At 36.4% G+C, this 18,342-nt stretch overlaps 2 non-coding genes across 2 annotated transcripts; one reads left to right on the forward strand and one right to left on the reverse strand.

Moving 5' to 3' along the window:
• Positions 1 to 3,358: 3,358 nt before the first annotated feature.
• On the forward strand, positions 3,359 to 3,465 carry LOC128284659 (small nucleolar RNA R71). Its single transcript, XR_008275081.1, has one exon. It is a non-coding gene; the product is annotated as a small nucleolar RNA R71 (small nucleolar RNA).
• Positions 3,466 to 6,396: 2,931 nt separating this feature from the next.
• On the reverse strand, positions 6,397 to 6,503 carry LOC128284948 (small nucleolar RNA R71). Its single transcript, XR_008275365.1, has one exon. It is a non-coding gene; the product is annotated as a small nucleolar RNA R71 (small nucleolar RNA).
• Between the last annotated feature and the right edge of the window lie 11,839 nt (positions 6,504 to 18,342).

The raw sequence follows: 18,342 nt of genomic DNA on the forward strand, positions 1-18,342 counted from the left end.
CTTAGACTAATAATAGGCATGATAGCATTGTGATCAAATAAGTAGAGACTGAGACGCAAATGAAATATGGTAAGGAACTATTGATAATGCTAATCATGTGGGTAGAAATGGAAATCAATGAAGATACAAAAGATTAAGTAAAACTTTATCATCAGTAAAATTGAAAATCACTAAACATAAATAAAAATCATAAGCATGCAAATCATTAGCAATAGAAAGAATAACTAAGGATAAATCAAGAAATAGAATAAAGAAATGAAGGTAGTAGGGGTAAAAGGAGGGACAAACGACTGATGAACGACGGTGGTGCTTGACGGGGCTTGGTACACTCGCGGGGTGGGTTGGTTGACGGGGGGAAGTTAGTGAATTGAGGGGGAGAAAGTGAGGGAGAAGGAATGGAAAGGAGAGGAGAAAATAGAGAAAGGAAAGAAAAATGAAGAAAAGAAATGAGAAAAAAGGGTGGCTAGTGGGAGAAGATGATGAATAGTGAAGGGAGATAGGAAGAAATTAGGGTTAGGGGGAAATAAAAAGGAGGGCTACGATCGTGTAAGCCCTATTTTGGGCCACACGGCCGTGGCCCATGCCCGTGTGGTATACTCTCTGCCCGTGTTTTTCATGAAATCGTAGTCAGGTTTACATACGGGCCTTTCGACACGTCTGTGTTCCCAGGCTGTGTAGTGCACACGGCTGCGTCGCACGGCCATGTACACTTTCATTCGTTTCTCCCACGCCCGTGTTAGGTTCTCCACGCCTGTGCTCATGGCTTATGCTTATGGGTTGATGTTTTAAGTCAGTATCACACACGGCCTTTGGACACACCTGTGTAGCTAGGTCGTGTGACCCACACGGCCACATCGCACTGCCATGTAGTGCTCCCTTTCATTTCTCTCATGCCCGTGTTTAGTCCCATACGCCTGTGTCAATTAATCAGGATTGCGCATGGCTTTTAAGCATGGATGTGGCCTACGCCCGTGGTTTATTCTAACTTTTTTTATCATTTCAATTTTTGGGCAAGTTCTTACACGGCCTCAAGCATGCCCGTGTGATAGGCTGTGTGACTCCCACGGCCGCCTCGCACGACTGTGGTGATTTATCGTAGGTCGTGTGTCATCCTGTCTTGAAAAAAAATATTTTTCCTATTTTAGCACGGTCAGGGCCACGCCCGTGTCTACTACCCGTGGGGAGCCCACGGCCTAAAGCACGCCATTGTGTCAGACCGTGTGTGTCAAAAAGACCTGCAGTCAGATTATAAAGCAAAAGGAAAAACAACTAAGTTATTTAGTGGGGTTAGTGCTCGGGTTGCCTTCCGAGAAGCGCTTATTTAAAGTTTAAGCTCGACTTACCTCAATTTCATGTGATTACGGTGGATTGAGGAGTTGAAACTCATCAACTCTGCTATCAACTTTATCTTTCACATAAAGTCTAAGTCGAGTAATATTTACCTTAAAAGTGTCAAATTGAGAATAATTTACCTCTATTGTACCGTATGGGAAAACATTCAGTACCATGAAAGGATTCGCTCCGTTTGCATTAAGTTCTGAAGTAGCAATTCAGAGGTCCTTTTCTTCTAACAAAACTTTATCCCTGACTTTAAATTGCATCATTTCATCCCTACGCCTATCGTGGTGGCGCTTTGATTTATCGTGTGTTTTTAGTTTCTCCTTGACATGTATTCGCCATTCGTCTAGTTCATCGATTTGTAGTCTTCGTTCCTCATGACTTGTTCTGTTTTTGTCGTATGGATTAGAATGAAGCTCCATCATGTTCTTCCTAGGAGACTCCTACAAAGAAGTTTGAGTTGTAATATTACTCAAATTATCAGGACTTAAACAATCATCTCGATTACTAGATATTTTAGTAGAGTCACGAGCTTGAAGTTTAATCGTGTCATCTTCTACACGAAGTATCAATTCACCTGTGCCAACATCAATGATAGTTCTAGCAGTTGCTAAAAAGGGCCTTCTTAAAATTAAAGGTACGTCACTATCCTCATCCATGTCTAGAACAACAAAGTCAACTGGGAATATAAATTTGTCAATTTTGACAAGCACGTCTTCAATAATACCCCTAGGAAATCTAATTGTTTTATCCACCAATTGAATGCTCATCCTAGTTTGTTTGGGTTTCCCAAGACCTAGTTGTTTAAACATTTTATAGGGCATGTCATTAATACTTGCCCCTAGATCAGCCAATGCATTCTTAATATTTAAACTACCAATTAAACAAGGAATAGCAAAACTCCCTTGATCTTTCAGTTTGTTGGGTAGCCTATTTAGTAAGTTGGCTGAGCAAACTGCTTTTAATTCCACGTGTGACGTATCATCTAACTTTCATTTATTAGCCAATAGCACCTTTAAAAATTTCATTACGTTTGGAATTTGCGAAACAGCTTCAATAAATGGTAAGTTAATATGTAATTTTTTTAATAACTTAAGGAATTTACCGAATTATTCGTCTGTGTGGTCTTTCCTTGTTGCATTGGGGTATGGCACACAAGGTTTATACTCCTTGCTTACCAGTTTCTATGTACCATTGCTTACATCAACCTTACATTTATCTTCCACATTGTCTCGCCTCAGTTTCGGTTTAGCTTCAACTAACCCTTCATCATTGTGCACAGTAATGGCATGAAGTTGCTCCCTTGGGTTAGTTTCAGTGTTACTCGGTAGGCTACCTTGTGGTGTTCAGAAATCAACTTAGCAAGCTATCCTATTTGAGTTTGAGCCCTTGGATCGTCGCTTGTTGATTCTTAAGTGTTGTTTTGGTATTTTGAAAATGAGTTTCTGACACCAAGATGAATTTTGTGAGCATCTCTTCAAGGTTCGGTTTCTTATCTTGTTGGTAAGGTGGTTGTTGAAAACCTGGAGGATGTTGTGGTTTTTTATTTCCTTGACCACCCCACGAGAAATTGAGATGGTTCCTCCAACCTGCATTATAAGTGTTGCTATATGGATTATTTTGAGGTCTAGAATAATTACCCATGTAGTGGACTTGTTCCTCCTTTGTGCTAGGGTTGAAGGATGGATAACCTACGTTGTGTGCTTCTCCTCCATTTGAATCACACCTCATTACTGGATGAACCTGAGTAGAACCATACAAACCATCAATCATTTTATTTAAAAGTTCTACCTGGTTAGATAGCATAGTGACCACGTCGAGGTTGAAAACACCGGCTGCTTTTTTCGGCTTTGTTCTCATAACTTGCCACTGATAGTTATTCAGTGACATTTCTTCAATAAATTCGTAAGCCTCTTCAGGTGTTTTATTGTTTAAAGTTCCACCTACGACTGCATCAATCAGTTGTCTTGTTGAGAGGTTCACACCATTGTAAAAAGTCTAAACCTGTAGCCATAGAGGTAACCCATGGTGAGGGCACTTTTTCAATAGATCTTTGTATCTCTCCCATGCATCATAAAGTGTTTCTAAATCCATCTACACAAAATAAGAGATATCATTCCTTAATGTAGCCGTTTTAGCCGGCGAAAAATATTTAAGTAAAAATTTTTCGGTCATTTGTTCCTAAGTGGTGATTAACCCTCAAGGTAACGAGTTAAACCACTATTTAGCTTTATTCCTTAATGAAAAGGGAAACAACCGAAGGTGAATGGCATCGTCAGAAACACCATTGATCTTAAAGGTGTCGCAGAATTCTAGAAAATTTGCTAAATAAGTGTTTGGATCCTCGTCCTGCAAACCATCAAAATGAACAAACTGTTGTATCATTTGGATCGTGTTAGGTTTCAGTTCAAAATTATTTGTAGCAACAGCAGGCCTAACTATACTCGATTCAGTTCCTGTTAAAGTAGGTTTAGCATAATCATACATAGTAAGAGGAGCAGGATTCTTATTTAATGGATTTGTAGCAACCACAGGAGGTAGCGGATTATTCTAATTTTCAGTCATCTCTTCGGTTGTGGTGTGAATATCGTCCTCTTGCCCTTCCTCTATATATTGTAGGTTTTGCCTTATTTCTCTTCGGCTTCTGCAAGCTGTGCTTTTGATCTCACTGTCGAAAAGTATAGGTCTTGACGGGTTTCTTCTAGTCATAAACTATAAAAACATGCCAAAAGTAAAGAAAATAAAATTTTGTAAATAGAAAAATTAAATTGCAATAAAAATAAAAAATAGCTAAAGTAATAAAAATTAAGCGTTCCTAATATCTTAGTCCCCGACAACGGCACTAAAAACTTGATGGTCGTAAAACTAAATAAAAATTCTACTAAGGCAAGTGCACCTATGAAACAATAGTATAGTTGAGGTGAGACTGGAAATATCGTATCCACGAGGACTAAAAGTACTAGTAATTACTATCTTTTTAATATCTACCCTGAGAATCGAAGGGATGTTTTAAAAATTAAAATTAACTATCTAATTAATGATAAACCATAATTTATACATATTTTTATTCCATGCTTAGCTCATTTATGGATGATTTCTCCTTAGATTTGGTGAATTTGATGCTCCTAATTCTTTAATTTCATGTTTTATAGTTAGGTGAGCATAGGAGTGTAAAAAGAGCGAGAAACGGGTCAAAAATAGACCCACGTGGGAAATCAACACGGCCTGGACTTCCTCACATGGGCATGTCACACGGTCGTGTCCATTTGGCAGGATCGAAGCATGACTTACACGGGTAGACTATACGCTCGTGCCTATTCAACAACTTTTACCTCGGGCTGGAGTAATCGCACACGGGCGTTTCTCATGGGCGTGCCCCTTCCGAGCCCAAGTATAGTCCTACTCAAAAAAGGACACTTTTGAGGGTGCTTAGGCATTCTAAAGCCTATTTAAACACATGATGAGGCACTTAGAAGGGGGACATGGAGTAGGAAGCAAGGAATTACTCAAGGGAAGTCGATTGATCCATCTCAAAAGCTGGATTCATCGTCAAGACTGAAGATCTCCCTTAAATTTCCATTCAGGGGTTTTGGGTTTTCTTTATCTTTTGTTATCTTTATTATTTTGAAATGTTTTCTTTCTTAGTTATGAACTAAACCCCCTAAATGCCTAAGGGGAATGAAACCTAAGACAGATCTAGTTATTATTATCTGAATTGTATGATAAATATTTGACTTGCTCTTAATTATGTGTTCTTAATTCTTGTTTTAATATTTCAGGATATTGATTCAAGTTAATGCTCTTATTCAGAGGAGGAATAGACCCTGTCTAAGAGTAAATTTTTCGTAATAAAGTGAAGTCGATTACACACCTAGAGATAGGACGATAAGATTTTGCCATATTAGGGTGAAACCTAATAAGGGGATCCATAGATCGAGTTAATGCAACACTAGGGCATTAATTAGAAAGAGATTTCAATTAATCAACCTAGGGTTAGACGTTATTAGTCTCGAGAGAGATAATAATATAACTTAGGGATTTCTACGGATCAAGTCAAATGAATAAATCGTCTGATTCAGAGTCAAATAACAAGTGAAGTCTAGTGGATTTTTCCTTGGGTATTGTCTTAATCAATCGAGTTCTCCTAAAAGCTTTTCCCCATTTTCTCTCTGTGCCCCTTTAGTTTAGTTAATTAGTCTAGATAAACAAATCCCTTAATTTTTAGGTTAGATAATAAAAAGAAAGTAATTACTAGTACACTTGGTTCCTTTGGATTCGACAATTCGGTCTTGCTAAAGCTATATAAATCTTTAAAACCTATCGCGAGTATCATGTATCAAGTTTTTGGTGCCGTTGCCGGGGAACTAAGATATTAGGAACACTCGATTTTTATTACTTTAGCCATTTTACTTTATTTTCAATTTAAATTTTTATTTTCTTTTCTAATTTTTTCTTTTATTTGTTCCTGGCAGGTTTTTATAGTGTATGACTAGAAGAAACCGGTCGGGACCATTACTGTTTGATAGTGAGATCGATCACACAGTTCGTAAAAACCGAAGAGAAATAAAGCAAAACGTAAGATACACAGAAGAAGAGCAAGAGGACTATATTTCAACCACAACCGAGGAGATGGTTGAAAACCAAGAAAATCCGCTACCTCCTGCAATTGCTGCTAATCAGAATCTTGCTCCACGTACTATGTATGATTATGCTAAACCTTCTTTAACAGGAACTGAATCGAGCATAGTTAGGCCTGCTGTTGCTACAAATAATTTTGAACTAAAACCTAACACCGTTCAAATGATCCAATAGTTTGTTCAGTTTGATGGCTTGCAGGACGAGGATCCCAACGCTCACTTGGCAGATTTCTTAGAGTTTTGCGACACTTTTAAAATCAATGGAGTTTTTGATGATGCCATTCGCCTTCGGTTATTTTCTTTTTCATTGCGGAAAAAAGTTAAATAGTGGTTGAACTCGTTACCACGAGGGTCAATCACTACTTGGGAACAAATGTCTAAAAAGTTTTTATTAAAATATTTTCCACCTGCTAAAATAACTAAATTACGTAATGATATCTCTTCTTTTGTGCAGATGGATTTAGAAACACTCTACGATGCATGGGAGAGATACAAGGACCTTTTGTGAAGGTGCCCTCACCATGGGTTACCACTCTGGCTACAGGTTCAAACGTTTCATAATGGCCTGAATCCTTCAACTCGACAGATGATTGACGTGGCCGCTGGTGGAACTATCAATAATAAGACACCTGAGGATACTTATGAATTTATAGAAGAGATGCCATTGAATAATTATCAGTGGCAAGTTATGAGGACAAAACCAACGATAACAGCTGGTGTTTTTAACGTCGATTCGGTCACCATGCTCTTTGATCAAGTAGAAATTTTGAACAGAAAAATTGACGGTTTTCTTGGTTCTTCACAGGTTCACCTAGTAATGCAGTGCGAAGCAAGTGGAGGTGGATCAAGCAATTTAGAATCACCACCCTATGGGCACAACATAAAGAACGAGCAGTTAAATTACATGGGTAAAAATCATCGATCTCAAAATAATCCTTATAGTAACACTTACAATGCAGGTTGGAGGAACCACCCAAATTTTTAATGGGGAGGCCAAGAAAATCAGAGACCACCACCACCTCCAGGTTTCCAACAACCACTCTACCAACAAGAGAAAAGCCGAACCTCGAGGAGATGCTAAAAAAATTCATCTCGATGTCAGAAACTCGTTTTTAGAATACCAAGACAGCACTTAAGAATCAACAAGCATCGATCCATGGGCGCGAAACTTAGATAAGTCAGCTCACTAAATTGATATCTGAACGACCACAAGGTAGTCTGCCGAGTAACACTGAATCTAACCCAATGGAGCAACTCAATGCGATTACCATTCAAGATAAAGAAGGGTTAGTTGCACCTGAACTAGAACTGAAGTAAGAAACTATGGTAAGTAAAGGTAATGGTGAGGTGGACCACAATAACCAGAAATCGGTAAGTAAAGAGTACAAATGTGATTTCCCGAATTAGAGCCTAATCAGAATAGTGGTTTCGGGACCAAAAATCTGGGATAGAAATAATTATTTTATGATTATTTTGAGGTCTATGATATGATTTCATGATTGTGTGAAAATTTCGTGAAGAAATTCTATGCATAAAGTGCTTAATTTGAAGTTAAGGACTAAATTGAATAAGTTACAAAACTTGTATTCTAGAAGTTTTTAGTATGAAATTGCTTTGAAATATTAATTAGGAGGTCTTAAATAGAATTTTACCAATTTCTAAGTTTATGGAAAAAAAAATAGGACATGGATGGAATTTTTGAAAGTTTAATAAGGAAGGGCATTTTGGTCATTTTGATATTAAATGAAATAAAATGGGAAAAATAACACAAAAATGATCATATTCTCCATAAGTTGCTGCCAAATTTTGCTCTCCACCATAGCTAGGGTTTCAACACTTTTAAGCCTTGATTGTAAGTGATTTCTATGCCCGTTTTTAATGTTCTTTACATTTTTGAAATCATCGTAGCTCGGTTTACCTGTTTCTACCAATATTTTGAGCTAGGGTTTACATTTAAAAATTTACCCATGAATGATATGCATGAATTTTGATGTTTTATGGTAGAATATGAAGCTTGTGATTGTGTTAAACAACTTTTGCTAAGTGATTTTACGTAAAAACGACTAAAATGACATAATCGGTAAAAATACCTAATGTTCATAAGTACATGTTAGAGTGAGAATTGGATGTTGCTGTAGAAGGTAAAAATGATCAGCATATCATAAAACATAAGAAAATAGGATGAAGTTTAATTTACGAGATTTGGGCAAAATTGTAAATATGTGAAAGTTTAGGGGTAAAATTGTAATTTTTCCAAAATATGATTTTGGGTTGATTTGAATAATATGAGTCCTAATTAGGCTATATTTGAAATCATAGAGCAAGGAAAATCGAAATTCGGGCAAAAATCGGCAAAATACCAAGTTGTGGACAAAATGGTAAAAATGACCATTTTCGCATACGCGGTAAGTTCAAATGTAAATATTGTAATATAATCGTTATTTTAAATCATTTAATGCTATTTATACGATATTATGATTGTTATCATGCAATTCTATGCTTTGTGGTCATTGTTGGACAACATGCAAAAATTTTATGAATTATGTGAAAAATGTGAAAGACTACCGAAGTATCGTCATGGGTATTCTAAGGAGAATGGTAAAGAAGTACGAATGAGGAAAGTCCCGTTGAACCTTAGGAATAGATTCAAATTTGGGCATCTGAACTCGTAGAGTTGATTCTGAGTTCGTAAAATGTAACTAGGCATCCAAGCTCGTTGAGTTGAGTCCGAGTTCACTTATGGATGCGAACGTCCGAACTCGTTGAGTTGAGTCCGAGTTCGTGAGATGTAACTAGGCATCCGAGCTCGTTGAGTTGAGTCCGAGTTCACTTATGGATGCGAACGCCCGAGCTCGTTGAGTTGAGTCCGACTTCGCTTATGGGCGGGTTACATGGTAGCTTGGCTACATATGTGGCACTTATGTGCAAACTTTTCATATATCCGAGTTATATTCCGATGTGTTCAACGGGTAAAATTCTAGTGAAATAGAAGAATACTCAAGATGCAAGTGACGTATTAGTAAGTGTTGTGGAATGGGCACTTTGGACAGGTATGTACTTAACCCTCGGGTTGAGACTTGATACGACAACAATAATGTAGAAAGAAGATGAATGATAAATAGAAATGTGATATATGTTTTGGTGATATTATGTTAATGTTGGTTGGTATAATTGCTTTGTTAAGTTATTTGTTATTTGCATGTGAACTTACTAAGCATTTGTGCTTACTCCTTCCCTTCCATTCCTTGTAGTTTTGACAAGCCAGTTTGGAGATCAGGACGGTCGGAGGCACGCTCACACTATCAACGGACCATCTCCGTATGGTGGCTTGCATATTTTGGGAATATGGCATGTATAGCATTATAATCCTTTTGTGTATATAATCTTATGATATAGCTCATGGATGGCATGGAAATGTTTGAGAATGATTAGCTATTGGAGTGGCTAATCGAGATTATGTTTGATAACACGTATGCTTTATGTGCTAACTAATCAATGGAAATCCATAAAATGGTGAAATTGGCTATAAAACAGAATCACATAGCAACAGTGATGTGAGTTTGAAAAATCACTAAAAATAGTAGAGATATAATTAGATGATGAATAAAATATGGAATTGAATCTTAATGAATCTTTTTTCATGTGGAAGAAACAAAATAGGTAAAAGAGTTTTATTTTATGAGATATTTACGTTTTGGTGAAACAGGGTCAGAGCAATTTCTGGATTCCTTATTCTGACTTTATAAATTCACCATAATTTTTGTAAAAATAATTAGGACTCAAAATTTATATTTATAGATTCCTTATTGAGTCTATTTTTAAGTTAAATAAATGGAATAGTCATTAGATTTCTGTACAGAAAGGAATTTGATTCGTAGTGCACAGGGGTCAGAGTAGCTGAACCCTAAAACAGGGGAGACTTTAACTAATAAACTGTACTAATTGGACCAACTAAAAATTCTATAAAAAAATTATTACATAGATATATGAGTATAGTTTCAGGAAAAATTTACGGATCTTAATTTCGAGTTTCTAAACTCAAGATATAAATTTTTAAGCGACTGTGATGCAGTTAGCCAGCTTGTCTGGAAATTTTAAAAATAAATTGTTTGAGCTGTTTAATTAATGAATTAAGTCCGTTAACACCTCGTGCTCGACTCCGGAGATGGTCTCGGGTATGGGGGCATTACAATAAACCTTGTGTGCCATATCCTAACGCAACAAGAAAAGACTGCACAGATGAACAATTCGGTAAATTACTTAAATTATTAAAGAAGTTACATATTAACTTACCGTTCATTGAAGCTCTTTCACAGATGCCAAACGCAGTCAAATTCTTAAAGGATCTTTTAACAAATAAGCGGAAGTTGGATGAGGCGTCGCATGTGGAGCTAAATGCTGTTTGCTCAGCCATACTGCAGAATAAGCTGGCCAACAAATTAAAAGATCTAGGGAGTTTTACGATTCCCTGTTTAATTGGTAGCCTAGATGTTAATAATGCTTTGGCTGATTTAGGGGTTAGTATCAATGTTATGCCTTACAAAATGTTTAAGCATCTAGGTCTTAGGAAACCCAAACAAACTAGGATGAGTATTCAATTAGCCGATAAAACAATCAGATTTCCTAGAGAGATTGTTGAAGATGTACTCGTTAAAATTGACAAATTTATATTCCCAGTTGATTTCATTGTTCTAGACATAGAGAAGGATAGTAACATTCCTTTAAATTTTAGGGATGCCCTTTTTAGCAACTGCTAAAACAATAATTGACGTTGGTACAGGTGAACTCACACTTCATGTGGGAGATGAAACAATCACCCTTCAAGCTCGTAATACGAGTAACACATCAAAACTTGAAGGTGGTTGTATAAATCATTATACTAAAACTGGCCATGTGGTGCAACCTACTTTGCAGGAAATAAGTCCGAAGAACCTACATGAGCCATGTTCAAGCAAGAACAAAGGACCTCTTTATGAAGAACGAAGGCTACAAATCGAGGAACTAGATGAATGGCGGGCACATAAATCGAGGACATACGATAAACCAAAACTATGCCATGACGATCTCAATGTCGCACCAAATCAACTTAAGGTTGGAGACGAAGTACTACTAGATGCAGCAGACCCTCGCATTGCCACTTCTGAACCTAACGGAGCAATCCCTCTTACGGTACTCAGTATTTTTCCATATGGTACAGTCAAAGTAATTCATCTCAAATTCGGCACTTTTAAGGTAAACAATACTCGTTTTAATCCTTATGTTGATAAAATTGATAGCAGGGATAAGGAGTGTAAACTCCTCGCACCACCATGACCATATACTAGAAAGGTAAGTCAAGCTTCGACTATAAATAAGCGCTTCTTGGAAGGCAACCTGAGCACTAACAGTATTGACCTCTTTAAAATTTTAGTTTTTAACATCTAATCACTAACTGAGTCATTGAAACATAGGTTTTCTAATCTACACGGCCAGGCACAAGGGCGTGCCGTAGGCCGTACTCGCACCACGGGAGGAGACACGACCGTGTGAAAACAAGGCAAAATTTTTCCTTAACACGGGATACGATAAATGGCCACAGCCGTACAACGTGGCCGTAGGTGAGTCTGTCAAACCAACACGGGCGTGTGCCACGTCCGTGTTTAGAAACCGTGGTTGATATTGAGAATTTAGCACAGGCGTGTTCGATAGGTACTATTGGTTCCTTTGGATTCGACAATCGAGTCTTACTAAAGCTATACTACTGTTCGATAGGTACACTTGCCTTCATCGTGATAATAGTTAGTTTTAAGAACGATTAGTTATAAATCTTTAAAACCTGTCACGAGTATCACGTACCAATTAACTAAGATTATGATAGATATAAAAGTTGGAAAATGCTCTAGGAAAACCGATTGAGAAGACAATACCCAAGGAAGAATCCACCTAGACTTCAATTATTACTTCTGAATTAGACGATTTATTCACTTGACTTAATCCGTAGAAATCCCTGATTTATGTTAATATCCCTTTCGAGACTAAAAACAACTGACTCTAGGTTGATTAATCAAAATCGCTTTCTAATTAAAACCCTTATTGTCGCATTAACTCGATCTATAGATTCCCTTATTAGATTTGACTCTAATCCGGCAGATTTATGTCGTCCTATCTCTAGGATTGCAGGCAACTTCGCTTAATTATGAATGATCTACTCTTAAATGGGGACTTTTGCTCCACTGAATAAGCACATCAAAAACCTGAATTAATATCCTGGAATATTAAAGTAAGGGTTAATCTCACAATTAAGAATAAGAACAAGAACTTATCATATAACTCAAATAATAATAAAATCCGTCTTAGGTTTTATCTCTCTTAGGTATTTAGGGAGTTTAGTTCATAATAATAATGGAAATCATCTCAAAGTTTGGGAAACAACAAAACATAAAGAAACCCAAAGAACTTCTAGGAAATTGGATGGAATTCTTCAGTCTTGATGTAGATCCTGGCTCTGAGGTGATTCTAATGGCTGTCCTTAAGTATTTTCTACCTTCAACTCTCCGTCTCCTCCTTAATCCTTTTCTAGGGTGTTTATATAGACTTTCGAATGCCCAAAATAGCCCAAAATTAGCCTTTTCTGAGTAAAGCTAGACTTGGGCTCGACAGGGACACGGCCGTGTGCCACACCCGTGTGAAGGTGCTCAGGCTGTGTGCAATTCTGACTTGGATTAATGTAGACATGGCCATGACACACGGGCGTGTAGATCACCAGTGTGAAAGTGCCTAGGCCGTGTGAAACACTGATTTAGGCCCAATTTTGTCTATTTTTGGCTCGTTTCTCGCTCTTTTCGCTATCCAAAGCTTTCCTGAGTATAAAACATGAAATTAAAGGATTAGGAGCATCAAATTCAATAGAACTAAGGAAAAATCATCCATAAATATGCCAAGCATGGGGTAAAATATGTATATATTATGGTTTATCATATGTATACGATAAGCCTCTTACAGTTTATTGGCAATGCGATAGGGACGGTTACAAAAATTGACTGAAATACAGATAGTACTTCTAGAGGTCAATTCACGAAGCTTGCAGTCTTTATTGATTTGGGAAAATTGTTGGTCTCGAAAGTGCAAATTAACGAGAAATTTCAGCGTGTGGAGTATGAATCGTTGCCACTTGTATGTTTTGATTGTGGGAGGTTTGGCCATAAGAGCGACTTATGCTCACATAGATTAGGGGTAACAAAGATGTTTGAAGGGATATCGGAAAGTAGTAGTGGTAAGGATATCTTCATGAAAGAAAGTGTAAAGGTTGAAAAGTTTGGATCTTGGATGATTGTGGAACGGAGACAGAGGCGGAGCTTTAAGCCGATGGCGAAAACACGGGTTACTAGTGAGAATCAGGGGGTATCGAGATCTCGATTTGGGATTTTGAGTGAAAATATTGAAAACTCAGATAGATACAAATCATATTTCATAAATAACAGAGTAGAAAATAAGGGAGTTGGGGAAGAAATTATGGAGAATTGTGGGTTGACTAAAAAATCTTTAAAGCTGGAATGATAAACAAGGGGACTGTTGGTAAGAAAGGGGTGGCTAAGGGAAAAAAAAAGAGATTTCTAACTTAAATGGGCCAAAAAGAGGGTTCAAAGTGCTACAACTCGTTACCAATATGATGCCGCAACTTGGGCCAAATAGAAACCCATTTGAGGATGAGTCAAGGATGGGGCCACGTACACTGGATACTGGGTTAGAACCAGTTCAATTTCAGGCTATTGGGAATGGGCTGTCTAAAGGAAAAAACATAGCTATTTCTTTGAAATCAAAAAAAGGAACTTTAGAGGAGTTAATTTCTTTGGATAATCTAGGGTGTTCCAATTCATTTTCAAATGTGGGGATGGATACTGGCCAACAACCATTTATGATGGCCAAGAGGACTGGTGAAAATACGAGACAGGAACCAAACAAAACTGTGCCGAACGATAACCTCACTATTTCGATCAAAGTGGCAATTGCAAACCCTGTTCATAGGTTAAGCAAATATGTCAAAGATGATATGGTCATGGTTGGGGTGATATCGTATCTGTTGAGATGGATGATGAGGTGCTGTCAGATGTTGAAAAGGCATGACTAGGTATGTTTTTAGGTTCCTAAATTTCTAATTTGATAATGATAAGTCTAAAATTTAGGGGTTTTTTTTAAAACTGTTAGGGGTGTGGGCATCCCCGTTTTCAGAATTTTGTGGTCGATTATAAAAAGGAATTTAAGCCAGATTATGTTGGTTTATTTGAGACAGGAGTCAATGGATGTAAAGTTGACTCAGTGATAGCTAAGCTTGGGCTTGAAAATTCTTTTAGAGTGGAAGCGATGGGATTTGTAGGGGGTATATGGCTACTATGGAATGATGATATTCCTGTTGATATCTTGAAGGTGCTTATACAATTTATACATATGAGAATTTGAATTGAAGGGAATTTAACTCATTTCTTATACACTACATTTATGCAAGTCCTCAACGTAATACAAGACATAAACTCTAGAATAACTGGGAAGTAATAGCTATTGAAGTTGTGAAACCATAGGTTTTGGCTGGGGATTTTAATGTCGTATTAAGATGTGAAAAAAAGCATGGGGCCAAAGGCTCAGAAATTGGGATGTAACAACTTTAAGTCTTTTGTTTTTCAATAGGCACTCTCAGATTTGGGGTTTCAATGACCGATATATACTTGGAACAGAGGCAATCTTTCTCAACGTTTAGATAGGGCCCTTGGTAACGATCTTTGGTTATCCTTTGCACCTAATTTGTAACAGCCCATTTTTAGTCAAATCGGAATAGTGGTTTTGAAACCACAAATCCAAGGTCAAAATAATTATTTTAATATCTACAGCATGATAGTATGATTGTGTAAAAAATTCGTTATGAAATTTTATTTTTGATTGATTAATTTAATAAAAAGGACTAAATTGTGTAAAGTGTAAAAGTTATATTCTAATTGCTAAAGGTGTCTAATAGCTATGGAACCTTAAAGTAGAGGTCCTTATGTGGCAAATAGGTCATTAATGAGCTAGTGGATAATAGTGGCTTGGTATTTGGGTTTTAAACATTAATTTTGTAAATGGGTAATTAAACGTTATATTCATAAAACAACATAAACTTTTATTTTGTGTTCACATTCTTCTTAAAACACTAAGAAAACTGTTTATACATGGAGAAAGAAGGCTAGGGTTCGGCCATTTTCTTTTCTTTCAAATAGGTATGATTTTTGTCCTGTTTTTAATTATTTGTATGTTTTTGAGATCATTGTAACTTAATCTAGCTTGCCCAGGGACTAATTTGAATTTTTTTTTAAATTTTTAGGGTTTTAACATTGATGAAAATGTGTGTATTTTGATGTTTGATGATAGAAAATGAACGGTTGTTGTTAGATAAACAACATTTATTAAGTGATTTTTGATAAAATTTTCAATTAGGGATTTATTTGTGAAATATGAAAATTTTGCGGTAGAAATGTGAAATAAATTAAAAATATGGGCTAATATGTTAATATGGAAAATTTGGCTAGCATAAGTAGGGACTTAACTGCATGAATTTGTATTTTTATGAGCTAGAGACTAAATTGTAAAGATGTTAAACTATTAGGGGCAAAAGTGTAATTTTTTTATAATGTGATTTTTGGGCTAAATTGAATAGAATGATAATTGAATAAGTTAAATTTGGTATTATATAGATCAAGAAAAACAAAGTTGGGATCTAGATCGGGGGAAAAACATAGTATTGGACTAGTCGATCCATTTCGTCGTTTTTTGTGAATCGAGGTAAGTTCATATATTAATAAGCATTAATAAAATTGTGTTTTAAATGCTTTATTATTGAATTAATTGTGAATACGACCTTACGAATATGGTTAACAAAGATTCAAAAATTTGAAATCACGGTTAAACCTTAGGAATAGATTAGGATACGAATTACATGTCATTAGGGGTTATGTGTTTTGGGTGTTAATCCGTACGTTATACCGGTGGCTGAGTTTTTCAGCATGTGTTGCAGATTCTCATTAGCTTGTGTGAGTAGCACCGTGTAGTTACGTCCTGACTGTCAGCTTGTGTAACCAGTATCGTGTAGTTTTGGCTATGAACATGAACATACCGAGCATTCGTGGATTGTGTTACAAACATTGAGAGATAAGAAATTGTTTGCCAAATTCAGTAAATGCGAGTTTTGGCTCCAAGAAGTTGGATTTTTATGACATATTGTTTCAACGAAAGGCATCCGAGTTTATCCGAGTAAGATTCCAACAATTTTTGACTGGAAACCACCAAGGAACGTGTCTGAAGTCAGAAGCTTTCTGGGATTAGCTGGCTACTATCGATGTTTTGTAGAAAGGTTCTCTGTAACGCCTCAAACCCGGCCTAGATGTTATGGCTGAATTTAACTATTTCACATGAAATGGGGTTTGAAATCGAGATTGAAAAGTTAAAACCGTTCCAGTTAATTTAGCTTTTATTTAATTCAAAAAAATGTGAACTAGCTGATTTTCCTTAAAGCATGTCTTTTAAGCAGAAGCTTTTGAAACCAATTATTTTACGAAACCGAAAATCTTAGTTTTTAGAAAAATCGTGTTTTGTTGAGTTGCAATTTAAAAATCCATAAAAATAGTATAAAATCTCAAGTTAAACCAAACAGTCCAAAGTCCCAACATTACAATAACAAATACCCAAAGATAATATAAGATCAAAAGCTGTAATAAAGCAGTTCAGTAGTGGTGGTCACTGTCGAGCCCTCCGCTGCCCCGATCCGCCTAAGTCTGGGGATTACTTGTACAGATTAAACAGAAAAAAGGGGTGAGTTTTCGCAAACTTAGCGTGTAATCCCCACAGAAAACATACATGCAGATACACATTAGGAAATAATCAATTTCAGTCTAGGGCCTGAGCCCATTACAGATTCAATTTGGGCCTTGGCCCATTCGGATACGATTTCAAATATAATTTAAGGCCCTGACCCATCTCAGATACAATATGCAATAGTAGAAAATCAGAATCCTACCCACCAACCTCTATATACCATGTGGGGATTAAATCAACCTACCCATCCCTACACACCATGTTGTACCGAAATGCGGCACATAATCAGAATTTTATAGCAGAGCTGCCAGATAACAGGCTTAATAGCCTTTCAGACACTTCCTCCAGATAACAATAAGCGACCCGATGCAATGCAACATACAAAAGATATCATGCTATTATGCAATTACAGTACATACATTCATATATCATAATTCATGCTCGATACAGAAATAAGACAGATAAATCACTCATATAGGGGTCTAAGTAAGGCTTATCGACCCTTCAGTAGGTCCACAGTCGACTTGGGCGACCCATGCAACCTTAGACAACTTTTCAAAAAAATAGGTTCACACGTCCGTGTGGCCCACACGGCCCAGATTGGCCTTGGCCGTGTGATTCATTTTTAATATAACCCATGCTAGCTAAATATTCATATATGTTTTCTCTATTTACTTATATTTTCATTCAAAGCTATCTATTTGAGCCATTGTCATTAAATTATTTATATCTTGAGCTAAAAAATTCCAAATTAACATCCACTTGATGTTTTTGAAACTAGACTCAAATACCTTTCTACCATAAAATTTTCAGTATTTATAGTTTATCAAATAAGTACAATAAAATCTTCAAATTTATCCATATTCTGCTGTTTGACAGCTTCAACCTCTCCTTACTAAAAATTATTTATCTCTTAGTACGGAATTTGGATGATGTTTCCATTTGTTTCTTTTGAACATAGACTCATTAAGGATTTAAACATATAAAATTAAGCCCCTAATTATATTTTTTTACAATTTTTGATGATTTTCCAAAGTCAGGATAGGGGAACCCGAAATCATTCTGACCTTGTCTCACAAAATTTATTATATCTCATAATTTAAAATTCCATTGCTTACATGTTTCCTCCATGAAAAACTAGACTCAATAAAATTTAATTTCATATTTTATTCAACCTCTAACTCAATTTCCACTTTTTAATGATTTTTCAAAGTTAGATTACTGCTGCTATCCAAAACTATTTTAGTGCAAAATGTTGATTTCCAAGTTTATAACACCCTTATTTCCTTTCTCTACAATTTTTCGCATCATTTTCTCTTATTTCTCTTATTTCTAAACAGCAAGCAATTTTGGCTTTTCGCCGAATCCCATTTTCTGCGTTTCGGGTACACACCTGGTATCAATTCGCTGTGCAAAGTAACCCGAGCCTTCAAAAACCTATATTTGACCAATATATCCCTTAATTAATCACTTGATTCATCAATCAAACCAAATATCCCCAACATAAAACTCGAGAAACTAAACCAATAGCGATTCGAAAACTTACCAC

The sequence above is a fragment of the Gossypium arboreum genome, chromosome 11, assembly GCF_025698485.1.
Source record: "Gossypium arboreum isolate Shixiya-1 chromosome 11, ASM2569848v2, whole genome shotgun sequence".
NCBI classification, from domain to species: Eukaryota; Viridiplantae; Streptophyta; class Magnoliopsida; order Malvales; family Malvaceae; genus Gossypium; species Gossypium arboreum.